We start from the raw sequence: 18,787 nt of genomic DNA, 5'->3' as shown, positions 1-18,787 counted from the left end.
GGAACAGAGGAAAGTTTTTCGACCTGGAAATCAGAAGATGTTTCACAAGGCCCAGGAATACACTCCTCAATATGAGGTGGTACTACCTTTTTCTCTTAGAGGAGCGTGATGACGAAGGGGCTTTCTTCTTTTGGGGAACGATTTTAGAGGTTTTTGCCATTCTTGCTGTAAAATCTCAAAAGGAGAAGAAGAAATTGGTTGAGAAATGAACACAAGGACGAAGTGAGCGTATAAACATAGTTGCTAAAAGGTCTGAAGACATTGTAAAAGGTAAAGGTTTAAGGAACGAAGGATTGAGGTATTTATAGGGATAAGTCATGCTTGTCGAAGAAGGTAAAAGGATGGCCAACCACCGTTTTCAATTTAAAGCTTTTCGAGAAACATACATGCGTGACTTTTGCGCGTTTTTTCTGTCAATCACTAACCTCACGTGACTGGCATCGTGATGGGGACATCGAAGAGTCAAAGAATTCAAATCGTTTCTTATCACTTCATTTTAAGAAACGCGGGGACTATCTATATGCGGTCAATACCGGAGGCCCCGATATCAAGGCCTCTATGGCATGTCAAGACCAATCTCGAGGGGCTCGGAGTAAAAACTAAAGTTCGACCCTGAAATGCATACCTCGAGAAAGCATGTCGAAGGCTCATCGCGGCCTACCTCAAGGCATTATAAAATCAATAACCGTCATGGAAAGGCGGGGAAACTCCAAAGGACGCGTGGTCAGAGCTGATAAGGTCAGCAAAGATAGTACAAGCCCGTATAAGGCTATTACACAGGTGTAACAATAGCATTTCTCTGTCATGATTAAACGTGCACTGTGTTGGGATTCACCCCTCCTATATAAAGGGAACCCAAACACTCTTGTAGGGGATAATCCTTTTGACCATAATAGAACAGTTTCTACTTTTCTCAAACTCAACACTGTTTTTAGCTTTATTATTTTTCATTTATTTTTCTTCATTTATTGCTATTATAGGACCCCAGGTCCCTGATTCCATTGAGTTCGAGACCCCAGTTCTTCATCAACATTGGTTTGCGTACCTTATTCTCTTCACTTACACTTAGCATCTATTGCCTAACAACTAGTGTTGATATAAATCACATATTTTTAGAACCACAAAATCAAATATAATTGTTAAAACCATTTTCAAGGTAAACAAAACTATAGTTCTTTCTGGATCAAAAAAAACATGTCTTCCTCGTTTTCACCACTAACAATGGAAGGAAAAGGAGATGCGAGGTTGAAAACGATAGCAGGTATCACTACCAACATCTTGAACACAATCAATGAAGATGGCAAGGAAAATGACGAAAACGCGACACCGAATGCTACACCCAGGCGGAGTGCTTCGCCTCCCCCCCGAGAGCATAACTACTTCACGCGAAAAGGGAACCTCCACGTCAACAATAGAGGAAGCACCACCAATAATAAAAAGACTACTGGAAGAGTGGCTAACAAGCACTCTGAACAACATACTCGCTAAACACGTCCAAAGGGAGAGCGGAGACACTACGCACGTAGATATCATAACAACTACTGGCGAACAGGATGCCCGCAAACAGGTAACACTCATGCCAATATTGGCACAGGTAATGACGCACTCCCAGTCATTCTGAAGAAAATGGAAGAAATGGAAAATGAACAAGCATACAGCAAAGGAGCAGCCCCCCATTCCATTCCAAAAACCTTCAAGATACCACCATATATGAAGATATACGATGGTACTACGGACCCAGAATATCATATCATTCACTCTGCCATGGCGGTGAAGGGCAATGACCTTTTGAAGGAGCAAGTACTATCAGTTTATTGAAAATATTTGGCGAACTCTAATAGGAGTGCCCTAACCTAGTACTCACAACAGCCGGCGCAGTCAATAGCGACATTCGAGGAAATGGCGGACAAGTTTATCACAGCTCATGCAGGGGCTAAAAAGGCGGAAGCCAGGATGAACGATATATTCACCGTTAGGCAATCGCCTGGCGAGGGACTCAGAAACTTCCTCACCCAGTTTAACAGGGTGCGAGTAAGCCTGCCAAATATATCAGAGGGGATGGAAGTACCAGCCTTCCAGAATGGGTTGAGCAGGAACGGGTCGAGAGCAACCAAAAAACTACTGAGCAGACTCATGAAATATCTTCCTACCACTTGGGAAGAAATCCACAATGCCTATTACGCCGAGGTAAGAGCCGATGAGGACGACCTCAATGGTCCGATCTAACGGCTGAAATCAATTCAAGCAAAATCAAGGAAAGATCGTCGTAATGATGGTCGAAGGGATCAATTGGGTCCCCGTCTCGACCGAGAAAGACATAAACCCTACATCAAAACAGCCATCCCACCACCACCTCGGCACATGGATGGCCCGCCCCGTCATACAGGGACTCAGCGAAATGAAAGAGGTATGTCTCCACTCTTATCTGCTCACATTTTTTGTGTTTCTCTTTCAGAAATAGTGTACGCGCTAGATAAGCTCAGCACAAAGGTACAATGGCCGCAAAAGATGAAATCAGATCCAAATACTCGGAACTCGAACGCTCTCTATGAATTTTACCAGGAGCGAGGTCACAAAACCGAAGATTGCATAGGTTTGCGGCATGAGGTAGTGAGAATGTTGAACCAGGGACACCTGAGAGAACTAATGAGCGACCGAGGGCGAGCCAACTTTGCCCGCGGACGCGAACAACCCCAGAGACCTCCAAAGCCCCCCTCCCTCGCTGCACTATCCAAATGATCATCGGTGGAGGTCACGGGGCAACAATCAACCATATGAAATTCAGCACTATTTACAAACTCAAGTGGTCGATCACTCACGAACGGTATGATGACCTCGAAGATAGTATCATCTTCGATAAGTCAGATACCGACGGTTTGTCTTTCCCTCATTACGATGCTCTTGTTATTACTTTACGTATTTCAAATACTACTATGAAAAGAATAATGGTGGACGATGGAAGAGGCACGTGTATTATCCATCTTCGAGTCCTCGTACAGATGAGGCTCGAAGATAAGATAATACCACTTTTCATAACACTAACGGGTTTTAATAATGCAGTCAAGCAAACTTCTGGAGAAATAATGCTACCCGTTCTAGCCGGATGAGTCACCTTAGAAATAATGTTCCATATCATGGACCAAGATACGGCCTGTAACGCCATTATAGGGCGGTCGTGGATACATTCCATGAGGGCCATCCCGTCAAACCTCTATCAAATAATCAAGTTCCCTACCTCATGGGGAATATTCAGCATCCTAGGCAAACAACGCACTGCGCAAGAATTCTACCGCATCACTCAGGATTGCACATACACCCAGCAACTAAAGGAAGCGAACACAGAAGCATAGCAATTAGCAATGTCGGGAACCAAATCCGATGCACAGACAGATGTTATTAAGGATCCCAACATCATGGAAGCTGTTGAGTCGACAATAAAAGATCTTGATCCCGTCCAACTAGACAACAGTGACGGCACAAAGAAGGCTTATATCAGACACAATCTCTCGGAACCAGGTATATTTCATAAATTCTTAACTGACAATGCCGATTTGTTTGCCTTCTCCCATTCAGATATGCTGGGCATTCCGAAAGACATCGCTACGCATAAAGTGAATGTCGATCCATTCTATCCACCGGTATGACAAGTAAGGAGAAAGTTCAATACCACGATCAATGAGGTTGTCAGCGTTGAAGTTGATAAGCTGCTCACCAACGGTTCTATCCGAGAATCAAAATATCCCCAATGGGTCGCAAATGTGGTCATGGTAAAGAAGAAAAACAGGAAATGGCAGATGTGCGTAGATTTCACAGATCTGAACAAGGCATGCCTGAAAGACACTTTTCCCCTGCCTCATATCGACCAACTCATCGATGTAAGGGTAGGGCACGAACTACTAAGCGTTTTGGATGCCTACTCGGTTTACAACCAAATCCTCATGGAGGAGGAAGACCAAGAGAAAACTACTTTCATCACCCATTAGGGAACGTATTGTTACAAAGTCATGACATTCGGGTTAAAGAATGCAGGGGCCACATATCAAAGGTTGGTCACCAAAATGTTTAAAGACCAACTCGGCAAAACGATGGAGGTTTACATCGATGACATGTTGTCAAATCCGAAAGGAAAGAGGACCATATCGACCACCTTATAGAGGCCTTCGGCATATCAAGACGATATGGAATGAAGCTAAATTCTAAAAAGTACGCCTTCGGCATAACCTCGTGCAAATTCCTCAGTTTCTTGGTATTACAAAGAGGCATCGAGGTCAATCCATACCAAATCAAGGCCATCAAAGGAATACTCGAAATATTAACCAGCAAAAAACAAGTACAAAAACTAACTGGCCGGATAGCCGCCCTGTTGAGGTTTATCTCACGATCATCCGACATATGCCATAAATTATTCAATGTGCTGAAGAAAGACAATGGGCTCCAGTGGAATTCAGATTGCATCAAGGCCTTGAGAAAACTAAAAGCATACTTGTCCTCACCACCACTACTCGCTAAGGCAGATCCCGACGAACGCCTCCTAATCAACCTAGCCATCTCGGAAGTCATGGTAAGCGCAGTTTTGGTCCGCAAAAATAAAGGTACACAATCTCCGATTTATTATATCAGCAAAACCTTGGTCGACGCCGAAATGACGTATCCCCACCTCGAAAAAATAGCCCTGGCATTGGTCATAGCTTCACGAAAGCTTAGACCATATTTTCAATATCACCCCATATCGGTGGTGATGACTTTCCCCCTCAGGAGTGTAGACATGTGATTTTTGACCCTTCTCGAAATTTCACCTATTTTAGCGTAAAATATTTAGTTTAGGCCTAACCTCGATATTTTAAATAATTTTGACTCTTTTACTTTATTTCGTCATAAAAAATAAAAATTACAAAAATATTTTAGTTTACGTATCTTTCGTAAATTTAAATAAAAAATATACAAAAATAGTACCTTGTCTTTACTTTTTTATATAATTTTGAAAAACAAATACCAAAAAAATAGTTTTATTTTAACAGTCAGTCTTATTTTAATAATTATTTTTACTTAAGTAGGGCTAATTAATATTTTTGATAATATTTCTATGTGTAAAATATTTTAGTTAACTAATCTAATTTTAAGCATAGCTAGTCATAAAGACCCAAGTTTCTGACTCATTCCTTAAATCCAATACCTAATACCCATTAAGCTAACCATAGGGACCCTTCTAAATTCTTCTTTGGAACAAAAAATAAATGAAAAGACCCTAAGAACCTAAGAGCAATTAGCACAAAAATACACATTTAGACCTAGACCTATATAATAGGATAACACCTATCAGCTAAGAGGAGGGCACCCAAAAAAATCCCAAAAGCTAAGAACATCCTCCCTTCACAAAATTAGCCATGCCCATCATCTTCTACACAAACAAACCCACATAGATAGAGAGCAGAACCATACACTCATTAATTTGTTAATTGTGAGCTAAGTTTTGATCCTTTGTGTAGTAAATTGATGGATGCTCAAGATTGATTTCCAAAACTTGCATTTCAACACCCATCCTTCCCGACACACCGGCATTCCATGAATCTAATTACAATCTTTACATAACCCAAATGCCGAACCAAATCCCTTAACTTTACCAATCCTTTCTTCTTCAATTCCATACCACTGCTTCTCATGCTTTCGCTTCTGCATAGCTCTTCTCTTTACGTTGCTCTTCCACACAGCTTCATCGCTCCACGCCGATCTAGAAGATCTTGTCAGAATTTAAATTTTCTGGCGACCCTCCTTTGAATCCGGCGAAACAGAACTCAAACCCAGCAGTAAACCCACTCACAAAATAGTCCTAAAACCAGTCTGCTATCTCCAAAAACCAAGATGCTCATTTGAGAATTTTCGTCGCCGGTTCGAGTTGAGTTCTTCGTTCGAGTTAGAAGTTCTCCGGTTGAGGTCTTGTTCGCGTCTATGATTTCGATGCGATGGTCAGATTTCAGTTTTTCTAACTGAATAGTCATTGCAATTGTATAAAGTTTGGCTTGGATTTCTCTTTGTTAATGCATTGAAGATTCATTGCCTACCAGTGAAGGTCCGTTTTTTTACTTTGCCTATATTTTTTTAAAATGAATAAATGCATGTTCTTTAAATTCTCAGTTCATTACTTGCATAAAAATGGCCCACCCTTTGTAGATTTCTTCTACCTGTAGTATATATGCTCTGTTCAAATTTCCTACACACATTAGGATAATTAAACTTGTTAATCTCAAACTTTAGGGGAAATCAATAACTGTACATTCGTAGTTTGCTTTAGGCGCGTTATTTTAAAAGTTACCTTCCTAAAACTCGGATGTGCATTTATGTAACCCAAATCCAAATCCCAACAACGTTAAATAAAATGTGTCGTGGACCGCGGGTGCATTTATGTGACGTGGTTCAAGACGTGTTTTAGATGTCGTTGAATCTCTTCTAAAAATAATAAATAAAAGCGATTTTAAAGTTAAAATTGCACCATAGGCTAAAATATGTACTAAAATCAAGTAAATAGGCCAATTATAACAGTTGAGCGACCGTGCCAGAACCATGAAACCCGAAAATTCCTAATACCTTCTCCCGGGTTAACAGAATTCCTTACCCGGATTTCTGTGTTTGCGGACTGTAATACAAAGCCAACCTTTTCCTCGATTCGGGATTTGAACTGGTGACTTGGGACACCATAAATTATCCCAAGTGGCGACTCTGAATTTTAAATAAAACAACCCCGTCTCGACCGTCACTTTAATTGGAAAAACTCTGTTACACTCCCTCTCGGGGTGTAGGAAAAAGGAGATATGACAAGGAGCATCCTGCATAAACCCGAACTGTCGGGAAGATTGGCCAAAAGTGCCATATAATTGAGGAGCACGATATAACATATCAGTCGCGAACATCGATAAAGTTGTAGGTACTCGCCGACTTCAGTGCAAAAATATTGTTTGAGGTCGAGCAGGAAGCACTTCGCACCTCCCCTAGGCAACCCGATGTCACGCCTTCTTTTTTCCACTTTTTGATGGGGAAGTCCGGGTTTCGACACTCATGGGGGAAATAACTTGTATTTTTGGGAATTGGGTATTTGAAGAGTCGCCACCTAACAGATTATGGTGTGTTAGGGTACCTAGAGTGATTAACTCATGTAATTAGTTTGCATTACTAGAGATTTAGGGTAAGAGCTCGAAATAACCTTGAGGGGAAGGTTAGGCACCCCTCGCGGTCCACGACGGTGGGTCCCAGCCGAACTTAAACTATGTGAATTAGTCATGTTAACAAATAAACAATTTTAACACATATTTGTAAATAAAGGCATGTTTTTGACATTCTAAGTACATGTATGATTCAAGTAATGAAAGTAAGGGAGAAGGGTTTGAACAATTTGCACATATATAAAGAAAGTAAATTCATTTAAACAACGAGAGTTGGGAAAAGGGGTCCTAGGTTGGTTAGCCTACCGGATCATACCCACACAATGCCCTGTAATCACTCCTCAATGAGGGGCTACACGTGACATTAGCGCGTAGTCATCATATCCTTACTACCCAATTCCCTCCCTTTGGTCATAGCCTAAAGCGTTCTAGAAACCTCGAAAGATATCCTATGCCTGCACTACCCGTCCCTTCCTTGTGGCCCTATAGGTATTTAGGACCTCTAATTTAGGTGGTTCTAGACCATCCTAAAGTACTTAAAGGAGAAACATCTAGGCGTCAATCAAAATAGTTAGGACTATATTAAAGAGAACAATTAAAGGCTCACATTTACCTCCACAAACATAACAAATCAGTGCACGTCTCAAACAACAATTTCAAGTATTTAAGAGAAAACCTTAGAACATGATATGTAGGTGAGCAAAAATTATACAGTATTGAATTAGGACCAAAGTGTCAAAGACCTATTCAGCTTGCCTACTGATTTTAGACCTGTTTGAATATGAGCAATCACAGATAACATAACATAGTTTTACAGTTGCAGGATTTTTAAGCGCTCTATAGGCTTGACTAAGCGTATAATAATGATGTCCTATGATCATGGTATCTATTATTGATTAGGAAGGCAGTAAATCAGTAAACAATTTTAAACGAGTAATAGGCATGCTTTCTAGTGATATTGATTAACACGAAAAGAGTAGGTTATTTAATTAAACTAATTAAGAACTTACCAGTATAAGCTTAGAGTTAAACTGATTTTAGGTCTAACTAAACTGGTTTTAGATCCTATAGGCATGCTTTCTATTTGAACATAAGGTGAAGCAAGCAGGAGTTATTTCATCAAAGATAAATCCCTATAGGCATGATTTCTATTAAAACTGATTTTAATCCTATAGGCATGATTTCTATGGAGACGAATTTGAATGCATGCTGTAATGAAAACTGAACTTCAATTACTTTACACCCTATAGGCATGATATCTAATTATAAAGCTGATATAGGCATGGCTTCTAATTGTGTAAAAGTAAAGCATGCAGAATTTATTTAAACCAAAGTAGATCCTATAGGCATATTATCTAACAAACATATTTGAATCGAAATAGTCCCTATAGGCATGTCATTTACCCGATTTTACCCATAATATGCCACTACCCACCCTTTTTCACTAATCACCCCAATGTTTGTTTACAATAATTATTACGGACCAAGAACTGAATATAAATTACATAAATAAAATAGAAGTTAAGTTATAGGGAGCCTGAAGCAGGCCCAAAACAGTCATGATGTACCAAGCCCTTACTGATCTCAAAAGCCCAAAGTTCCATGGCCCTGTTCATGTCTAGGTGTGTCAGAGTTCCCTAAGGACCTCAAGGATCCCGGGCAGTGCTTACACCTAAACGTCCCTCAAACAAAGACTGATTATATGCAGTGTGGAAGTGACAGCCCTGATATGCCACAGTTCAGAGAGATCTCAAGGGTCTCAAAGTAGTACACATACGAGAGGGGCAGGACTTAGTAATGTAAGAGTAATGTGAGAGTGCATAATGATTTGAAAGAGTTTGGTAAGCAGTGGCAAGAGGGCCTTAGGGATGAAAAAGGATTTTTGAAACCAATAGTTAAAGTGGAAAACAGTTTGAGAAAACATGAAGAACATTTTTTGGGATCAGAGAGCAAGTCACAAAACACACAGTTTCATAACAGACTCCACACAAGGAGAAAGGGGTAGGGGACACCTAGAATGCACCTTAGTGATGACAAACAAATACACAGATTCCTCAAGAAGTTATGGAATTGACAAGTTAGTTACAAAGTTATGTTGAGAACACACAGGTCTTAGATAGATATAGAATATCATTAGTGAAGTAGAGCAAGTTAGACTTAGATGAACAAACTAGACAAACACTTCATGAAGCATTCAAGGTTTTAGAAATACTAATCATATACAGAACAAGTAGAATTTAGACATGCTGGGTGAGACAGTAAAGACACAATGCAGCTTGGACATACTAGTAAACAAATTATCTAAAGCAGGATTGGCATGCTAAACAGTATACTAGCTATAACTTTTAACAGAATAAACTTAAACATGCTGAGTGACACAGCAATCTAGGCATGTTGATTACTCATTGAATAGAATAGCAAATAGAACTGGAAATCACAACTAATGAACTGCAGCAACAAAGAAAAACACATAGTTTTGGAATGGGAATTGAATCAGGACATACCAGTTAAGGAGAGAATACAGAGTATAGAGCAGAGATGGTGCAAGTAGCCAGCCTTGGCTTACAACTGGCTGGATTAGTGAGAATTACAAGTGACAGAAGAGAATAGAGAGTTTTTTAGAGTGTGAGAGTGTAGATGAACTAATGTTCGTGTCCAAAAGTGAGGAGTAAAGGAGAGTATATATAGCAGTTAAGAACAAGGAAAATAAGGTAAAGGGAATCAACCCTTCTGCAATTAAGGAAGCCACATAATCAATTATATACCAATTAGTATAATTTTTCCTTAATTAAGGGTAATTAACCAACGGTAAAGGAAGAATATATTTAAAGAAAGAAAATCAAACGAGCAATTAAGGGTAAATAGACAGAAGTTTAATTAAGGAAATGATCAGTAAAGAATCAGAGAATATCACGATTATTTGAATAAGGTAAGAAAGCTAAACAAGATTGTAAATAAAGGGAATAGTTAGGAATTAGTACATAGGTCTTAACAAAACAAACTAATAAATCAAGAATCTAAATCAATAACTGATTTAAGGAGAAAAGTATAGGTTTACCATGAATTGGCAAAAAATGAACATAGACATATAGAATCAGTAGGAAAGTCGAACCAAGAACATCGATAGAGGCACATTAGGATAAAAAATCAAAAGACATCGAATTTAGGCTAAAGAAGAATCACAGAAACCAAAACATAGGACAAAGTCAGTACACAAGTAATCTAGACAAACTCAGAATCCAAACAATAATGTCGAAAAATTAGGGCTTTTAGCATAAACAAGTTAGGGTTAGAGCAAACCTTACGAAATTGGTTATAACACATAAGAAACTGAAGGTTAAACACTCAAAATTATTAAACATTTTGGGGAATTTTTTTTCCAGAAAACCCTAGCATAGAAGTCAAAAACTTGAAGTATTGTAGTGTTTAAAATTGGTCAGTAGTAGATAATAAGAGAAACTTAAAGAAAAATCACAGAATCTTTGAAATCACTTCAAGTATGTAGAGATTCAAATGGTAGATAGCAGAGAACCCAAAATATAGTGATAAAATCGGTTGACAGTAAAGAAGCAAGAGATCTTTAAAGAAAATTCATTGACAAACTTAGAATCCTTTCAGATCTACAAAGATCGGGATGGATTCATGTCCAAAGATTAGAGTTTTGAGGAGAAATGGGAGTGGTAAAGAGAACCTGGTTTTGAACCAGAGATTTGAACCGTGGAACTTCAATAGAAATTACTCGCAAACCATGGACGAACCCTTAAAGAGCTTTGAACAAGATCTGGACCAGATCTCTTCGATATTCTTCCCAAAAAAACAATATAATCGAACAACCAAGGGAATAGGAGACAAGTAGAGGCTTCGTGTAGCCATAGGACGCCATAGAATGGACATGGATTTAGAGGATTAGGGCCAATTTTGGGTGACGTCAATTAGGGTTAGGGGTTGGTTTCAGAGATAACCAGAGAGAAGGGGATCCAAAGGCGGCTATTGGTGAGAAATGACCATGTTTGGGGGTCGTTTGGAACTAAAAAAGGAGAGGGTTGATTGTGGCCATTGATCTTTGTGATCAACGACCAAGATTGAAAGGGTTTGGGGCCGGTTCGGGTATTAGGTTTGGGCTGGGTATGTTTTGGGTTAAAATTAGGCTGAGTATTGGGTCCAATTTAGAATCAAAATTGAATAGAAAATGGGGCCAGAAATAGCCAATTTTGACAATTAAATAGTTTATAAAAAATAATAAATGAGTACCAAAATGTCTTTGTGCACTAAAAATAATTTAAAATAGTTATTTAATATTTTAAAAATATAAAAGATCATTTTATGCATAAATAGTGCAATTATATTTTAGTATGGGCTATTTTTGCAAAAATGTGCAATTTAGCTTAAAAATATAACGTAATTACAAAAAATGCAATAAAAATATTTAAATACTATGGCATACATAATGAATTTAGGTGACTAAATCCTGACAAAAATAGTATGAAGGATAATTATTGGATATTTATATAATAAAAGAGAAGAAATAAATTAATTTTGAGCCTTTAAAACTATAAAAAAAATTATAAAAAAATGTGTATTTATGTTTATAACTGCATATGTACTATTTTAAAAGTATATATATATATATATATATATATATATATATATATATATATATATTAAAAATATGAAGGGAAAAATTGGGTATCAACAGCTGCCCTCTTTACCCGGGAAGGATTGAAAGAGTTTTCGGGGAAAGAAATGATGGTCAATTTTGACTGAATGGGATGCTTTGAAAGACAAAGGCCGGACTATGGTCTTTGAGCTGCCTACATATCTCTGGTTTTATAGGAATCAGGCCACGTATAGTTCTGGATACATTGGCGAAATATATCGATGAAGTTATTACAAGAACGGACGCGAGATTTTGGAATGGATGCAAGAGTGGTTATGGTGAACGATTAAGTTTGAGATAGTTTGAAGGAACTGGAGTGAGGTCTCTCCTGCTAGAATAGCGGTTGCTTGTTGGTCACCTACAGATAAAGAGATGCTACAAACACATATTTGTGCGATATTTTAAACATGATGCAGATTTCCCTTGGACCATGAAAGTTGCCTTCGGACGGTTAAGGATGAAGTCCTCGGACCATGATGTCCTGGGCCATGAATTGTTTAGTGAGGGATTTGCAGGCCATGAAATGATGTTCTCATGCCATGAAGATTGTGCCTTCGAACCATGACGCCTTTGAATAATGATATGCAAAATTTGAGGGATCCTAAGGCCATGGCATGGTGTCTTCCGGCTATGAGGATGATGCTTTTTAGACTATGATGTCTTTGGATAGATTGGTGATATTTCAGCTCATGAGATGCAATAATACGATGTTAACAAGACAAGGCTTAGTCTTGTGAAATGAAGAGCAGAGCTTAGACCAATCGAAAAGAAAATAGACAATACTAGAATAGAGCAATATTCATGCAAAGAGGAACAATGCTTAGTCCCGTGCAAATGTGGAGGCAAGGATTAGCCTCATGCAAATGTGGATGCAAGGATTAGCCTCATGTAAATATGGGGGCAAGGATTAGCCTCATGCACATATGGAGGTAGGGATTAGCCTCATACAAATATGGAGGCAAGGATTAGCCTCATGTAAATATGGAGGCAGGGATTAGCCTTGTGCAAATGTGGAGGCAAGGATTAGCCTCATGCAAGTATGGAGGCAAGGATTAGCCTCATGTAGGTATGGAGGCAGGGATTAGCATCATGAAAGTATGGAGGCAAGGATTAGCCTCATGCAGATATGGAGGCAAGGATTAGCCTCATGCAAGTATGGAGGCAAGGATTAGCCTCATGCAAATAGGGAGGCAGGGATTAGCCTCATACAGATATGGAGGCAGGGATTAGCCTCATGCAAGTATGGAGGCAAGGATTAGCCTCATGCAAATAGGGAGGCCGGGATTAGCCTCATGCAGATATGGAGGCAGGGATTAGCCTCATGCAAATAGGGAGGCATGGATTAGCCTCATGCAGATATGGAGGCAATGATTAGCCTCATGCAAATATGGAGGCAAGTATTAGCCTCGTGCAGGTATGGAAGAAAGGATTAGCCTCATGCAAATATGTGGGATAAGGATTAGTCCCATGCAAAGAGCGAGTAGCAAATATGAGTAGTATATTACTTAGCTAGAGATATATTCGATGTCTGATGGCCGGATCGATAGTGAATTTGCTTTGTGTAACATGTTTGAGAATGCTATCGCTACGTCAAATGTGCCTGCGTTCAAAGAAAAATTGTAAGTTTTGTGAGGGGAGGTTGGTTTGTGCTTCTGTCTATTGGCCTTGCTTTGTTCCGTTCTGAAGGCCTTATTTGAGTTTCCCTGGGTAACGCCTGACTGTTATGAAAAATAGAATTTTTGAAAATATGTAATTATTGATAAAAAAAAATATAGTCATTTTAGAAACATATTGAGATATCAAGTGAGTTTTAGATGAACTAGTGACTGTAACATATTTCAGAGACATTGCAGTTTTCCCATGTAAGAATTTTAAAATAGAGTCATTTTAGAAACATATTGAGATATCAAGTGAGTTTTAGATAAACTAGTGACTATAACACATTTCAGAGACATTGCAGTTTTCTCATATCCTCAAAATTCTGCCCCAGTTTCTTAATCGGTTTTTGACCGTCTGACATATGTTGGCGTTTGCTGGACTTGCTCTGGAATTTTGAGGGTCCTCCTCAAAATTCTGCCCTAGTTTCTGATTTTGGGGAAATTGAAAATTTTATTATGATATGACCGAACCCATAAGGCTGCCTACGTCTCCCATCTTCAACGGGAATCAGGTCAGGCGTAGTTCAATTACATAAGATGAGTAAATGTAAATAGTCTAAGCATAGTATCTCTTGACTGCGTCTGAATTGATTGGTTTTGGCCAAATTTCTCCGTCTATTTCTGCAAGTATAAGTGCTCCTCCTGTTAGCACCCTCTGAACCATGTACGGACCTTGCCAGTTGGGAGAGAATTTCCCTTTGGCTTCATCTTGGTGTGGGAAGATCTTCTCCTGCACTAACTGTCCAGGTGCAAATTGCCTTGGCTTCACCCTTTTGTTGAAAGCTCTAGACATTCTGTTCTGATAAAGCTGACCGTGACATACTGCTGTTGATACCCAATTTTTTCCTGTATATTTTTATATGCAAAGTACTTTCAAAATAGTATACTTATGCATATATAAGCATGTCCAAGTGTTTTATTATTTTTTCAATTTTTAAAAGATTTTAAATCAATTTATCGCCTTATTTTATCAGAAAAACCAATAATTATTTCCCAAATTATCATTTTTGGTAACTCCTTTATTGAATTCTCATATTTATACCAAAATATAGTTAAGGTAAGTTTTGCACATTTTTTTACAGATTTATTTAGCCTTTTAAATTTAAATTGCATATAATTTCAATTTTAGCCTATTTTAAGATTTAATTATGTTTATAATTACAAATTTGATTCTAGTATTTTTAATTTAATATTTACATATTATTAATCGATTTTGTATCTTTAATTTATTTTCAGAAATTATTTTACTATTTTTATAAAATAAATAAGGAAAAATGGCTATTTAAATGTTAGCCCCGTTTATTTCAATTTTAGCCCTATTTGAGCCCCAAATGATCCCAATTCCCAATCTCAATTCCCCAACCCAATTTTAATTTAAACCCGCCCCCAACCCGATTAAATCCTACCCGACCCATACCCCTCTCATCCTGGCCATTGATCTCTGAGATCAACGGCCCCTATTCACTCTTACCTTTTTTAACCCAAAAGACCACCCTAACCTTCTCATTTCTCACCTACCATCCGCCTCTGAACTCTCAAACTCTCTCGAACATTCCCAAACCCTAACCACTCTTACCACCACCTCCACCTTGAAACCCACCGGAATCCATGGCTTCTCAGGCTATGGGAGTCTTATACTCATTTTCTCTTGCTCCCACGCGCCTGATACCTGAAGATTTGAGGCCTGACCTCAAAGGTTTTCATCCATACCTCTGTTGATTCAAGGTTCCGCGTCCATCTCCGGCTTTATTCCGGCGTACCATGGTGGTTTGAGCCTGATTCCGACCTCTCCGACTCAGATCGGTGACCTTTCAAAGCCTATCTCACTTCTAGGGTTCTTTTGAAACCCTAACCCTTCGAATTTTTCTCCGATTTCCTTAGATCCGTTGTGTATCTATTCTCTCCTTGAGTTTTCAAACGATTTCCCTAACTTTTCTTTCAAAAATTACTTTCAAAACTGCTTCATTTCCGATCTAGGGTTTTCTGAAAATGTTTAAGTGTTTCTCTGACTTTCTCTCCTTTGTCTTTTTTGTTTATTTGCTTCTACTGTGTTCTTATGTTTTCTTCTACCTTGTATGTTCTTCTATTGAGTTTTTACACTCCGTTCTTGTATGTTCTTCTACTCAGTTTTTACACTCCGTTCTTGTATGTTCTTTTACTGAGTTTTATATACTCCATGCTTGTATATTCTTCTACCATGTTTTCCATACTATGTTCTCATATTCTTTTCTACTGTGTTCTTATATTTTTTGTCTTCTACGTTCCAGCATGTTTCTCCTACTGTATTTTCCTGTTAAGTTCTTAAGTTTCCTTATTTTCCTTCTATTAAGCCCTATTTAAGTTTCTTCTGAAAAATCTCTTAAGCATGTTTCTTTTACTGTTCCTATTAGTGTTTTTATTTTGAGTGCTTCTACTGTGTTCCGAATGTTACTTTGCTATCATGTTTTTCTCATGAGTTTCTGTTGATGAAAGAAGCATGCAAAAGGTTTCAACTCTGAAACCTCTGAGCCTGTTTCAACTACTTGCCTTCTCATCTCTGTACTTGATTCAGTATGGAAACCCTAGAATTTGGGGGTTCCGCAAGCTTGATTATGTGATTTGATTGAACCTAGGGTTTATTTTAAAACCTGTAACTCTTTCAGACCCATTCCTTGCTTTCATATGACTCTGACCTTTTGCTAAACTTTTCTATACTGGATTTTCTACTGACTTTACAATGACACTACAGTCTTCCTTCATGCTTAACATGTTCGTATGCTCCTTATATATGATAAACTTCCCTTTAAAATAGCTTCTGAATTTGTGATTAGTTCCTACTTCCCTCTGAATATGGGTCAAATTGAATCCCTTTCCATTGTCTGTTGATTTCCCTTAAGTTAAAAACCTTTCCCATCTTTTGACTCGGTTCATTCATACAAAATCTCAGACGCTTTTGATTTACTGGTTGTTAATTGATCTTCTTACCTTATTCGCACAAACCGTATATTTCAATAACCCCGTCCTTAAATAACTTTTATGTATTCACCCCTAATTGCCTACTTTGCACAAAGTGTTTGATTAATTTCTTTCCTTAATTGGTTTATACCCGTTTGAATCTGAATCCCTTAACTAAGGGGAGTCTTGTGTAATTGATTGATAATCAGCTCTTCAATTATTTCTTACCTTATTTATACTTGGTTTTTACACTATAAAAGGGCACAAACTTTCTTCATACAGCAGATGACACAATTCACAATCTCTTATGAACTCTTACTCACATAACAGAACTCTCTCTTCTTGTCTGCACTAAGGTTTTTAATAGACTACTACATTTTCTCTATTTGTTTCTTTGAAATTGATATGCCCTAATTTCAAATTTCAGCATCCCCACAATGTGTTTACTTACAGCTTTCTGCATCTATGTCTACTTTACTAATTCTGCAGAGTTAAATACTTAAACTAGCATGTTGATTCCCTTTTGCTTTTTTCTGCTATGAATCCCTATTCCCTATTTCCTTTTAGGTGCTTTGAGTTACAGTTTAAGACATGACAATATACAAGTTATTGTCTATGGATTGAACTTGATCCCTTAGGGGATCCTAACCTCTAAACAATGTGTTCCAGTAGGCCTATGGGTGTGCCAGCATCTCCCATTGTTGGGTTATGCCCACTAGCCTACTTTTTACCTCTTGCAACTCCTCATTCCCCGTATCCCCATGTGTGTTGTTTCCTTTTCCCTTTCCCCCCTTCAGAATTCTGCACTTACACTCTCTCTTAGTTCCTAAGTTTTGCCCCCCTCTTATGAGCCTTGACTTGGGACCTTGAGTTCCCTCTGAAATTGGACGCCTGAGGGCTGGCCCTTCCACACTGCACTTTGGCTTAATACGGTGATACATTTGGCTTTAAGCACTGCCCGGAGTTCTTATGAAACTCTTAGGGAACTCTGACACACCCAAGTGGGAGAAAGGCTTTGAAACATGACCTTTGGAGTTGGTTTACTTCATACTTCAGACAGGAAGTCTGAATCAGGCTCTCCTTGGTTGTAATTTTTAATTTTTGATGTATTTTTCTTTATTTTATTTGGACTGTAATAACTTGTAATAACTTTTGGGGATGGTTAGTGAAAATGGAAGAGTAACCATGCATGTAAAATGAGTAGATATCCTGCTCATAGGGAATTTCTGATTTCTGCATATCATATAGATATCCTGCCTATAGGAATTCTGATGTAGATACTATGCCTATAAGGAATTCTGCACCCATATAGATATCCTGCCTATAGGTTTCTGATTTCTGCATATCACATAGATATCCTGCCTATAGGAATTCTGCACTTTCATATGTAGATACTATGCCTATAAGGAATTCTGCACCCATATAGATATCCTGCCTATAGGTTTCTGAAATTCTGCATTCATATGGATATCCTGCCTATAGTTAAATTTCTCCATCTCTCATATAGATACCATGCTCATAGTTAATTGAAAATCCGAATCCTGCATATGCATCTATTACTAGGCAAACCTGTTTATAAGGCTTAAACAACTAACTGCATTTAGATATCATGTTCATAGGCTTAAACAAAGTACAACATTTAGATGCCATGCCTATAGGATTTCTACACTCTTGCTATGTTTGTAAAAGTGTTTAAAATCAACAGCGCCTAGAAAGCATGCCTATAGGAATTAATAACCAAGTTTGAAGCGTCTCACTCGCCTGCAAATCTAAAATCATTGTCTAACGTCTGCGGAATTTATGATCTTTTGTCAAAACTCGTCTTTCCTGAATAACTGACAACCTTTTTCTAAAATTAGTATACTTCATCTTTTCTGACATCAGTAGATATCATGCCTATAGGTTTTCGTCTAACACTTAGGCAAGCCATAGGGTAGTTTATAATCTGAATAAGATTTTATTAACTACAACCAGCAGGCAGACCTGATTCGGGCTTCTTATCTGAAATATGCAATAAATCAGTATGCCCCAACTTTTAAATCAGAGCCTAATCAGTACGTGTAAGACATACTAAACTATATGCTTTTCTTTGATTTAAGGAGGTCTGTTGGAGCCCTTTTATCTGTTTATATGCTTCCCCAAACTTGTTATATGTGTTTTGTTTGTCGCCTTAGTATTTTATCTTTTGAAACCACAAATAAGCCCAATACCTCCTCCCTCTAGGATTAGTAGTCCCAAGTGCCTCCGGGGCTGATAAGATTGGGGTGGGTAATAGCATGCAATAAGTAAACAAGACCATTCTACGCTTTAATACCTTAACGGGGTGGGAAAGGTAGATATAGATATGATGACCACGCAATAACATCACGTGTAGCTCCCTTACT

The 18,787-nt window shown here is 38.3% G+C and overlaps 1 long non-coding RNA gene across 1 annotated transcript in view; it reads left to right on the top strand.

Annotated features, from left to right (window-relative positions):
* The first annotated feature begins 5,252 nt into the window (after positions 1-5,252).
* LOC142179820 (uncharacterized) overlaps positions 5,253-18,787 on the top strand; it is a 28,624-nt gene continuing 15,089 nt past the window's right edge. The window contains exon 1 of the long non-coding RNA XR_012708306.1: positions 5,253-6,067. This is a non-coding gene — a long non-coding RNA (uncharacterized LOC142179820). The remainder of the gene's footprint in view (positions 6,068-18,787) is intronic.

Source organism: Nicotiana tabacum, chromosome 1 (assembly GCF_000715075.1).
Source record: "Nicotiana tabacum cultivar K326 chromosome 1, ASM71507v2, whole genome shotgun sequence".
Taxonomy (NCBI): Eukaryota; Viridiplantae; Streptophyta; class Magnoliopsida; order Solanales; family Solanaceae; genus Nicotiana; species Nicotiana tabacum.
The sequence above is the reverse complement of the archived record's forward strand: the minus strand, read 5'-3'. Positions and strand labels throughout refer to the sequence as shown.